Source organism: Mauremys reevesii, linkage group 24 (assembly GCF_016161935.1).
Source record: "Mauremys reevesii isolate NIE-2019 linkage group 24, ASM1616193v1, whole genome shotgun sequence".
Lineage (NCBI taxonomy): Eukaryota > Metazoa > Chordata > Testudines > Geoemydidae > Mauremys > Mauremys reevesii.
The window spans coordinates 7,473,703-7,474,525 of record NC_052646.1 but is presented as its reverse complement, the minus strand read 5'-3'; positions in this window follow the sequence as shown (position 1 = coordinate 7,474,525).

Here is an 823-nt window from a genome sequence, read left to right as displayed (position 1 = left end):
ATGTCCCCTGTGCACATGGGTGAATGTCACCCTCCGTCCTGCTCTTCAGTCTTATCACGGAGGCAGCCCTGGCCTTCAGACACACCCCTCAAATTTGTGAAATGGGTGTGAGGATATCAGTGTGGCTCTTTAGCCCTCTAGTGGCTACAGAACACAGAGCCTGATAAGTCTGTTACTGTCTAAAAGCTAATAATGAGTCACGTGGTCTTTTAGCTCAAGCTGGAGAGGCTGGTGCTTTTAGATCCAGAAATCCTGGGTTCAGTCTCTGCCAACGATCCATCCGTGGAGGTCGTCAAGCCACTTGCATCTAAGCAAGAGCAGAATTTGTCACAAAAAGGGTTGTTCAGTCTTGTGTGTTTGATGATGATCTATAAGGCTACGTTTTAGTCACGGGTATTTTTAGTAAAAGTCATGGGCAGGTCCCGGGCAGTAAACAAAAATTCATGGCCCATGACCTGTCCATGACTTGCACTATACCCCGACTAAAACTTGGCCGGGAGTGCTCTGAGGGGGTGGTCCGGGGACACCACTGGTGGGGGGGGGGGAGGAGCTGCAGGGGCAGTGCCTCTAGGCAGGGTCAGCGTGCAGACCCCCCTGGCCCTTTGCCTAGGAGCTAGAGGGACATGCTGGCCGCTTTCAGGGAACTCCCCTGCCCCCCAGAGGGAAGCACCGCCCCACACCCCAACCCCCAGCCCTGAGCCCCCTCCCACACCCAAACTGCCCCAAGCAGTGGCTGATGCGACTGGCCCAGGGGCTGCCTGATCTGCTTGGGCAACCCCAAAATCAGCCGCACTGGCCGCTGCAGAAATCATGGAATCCTTAA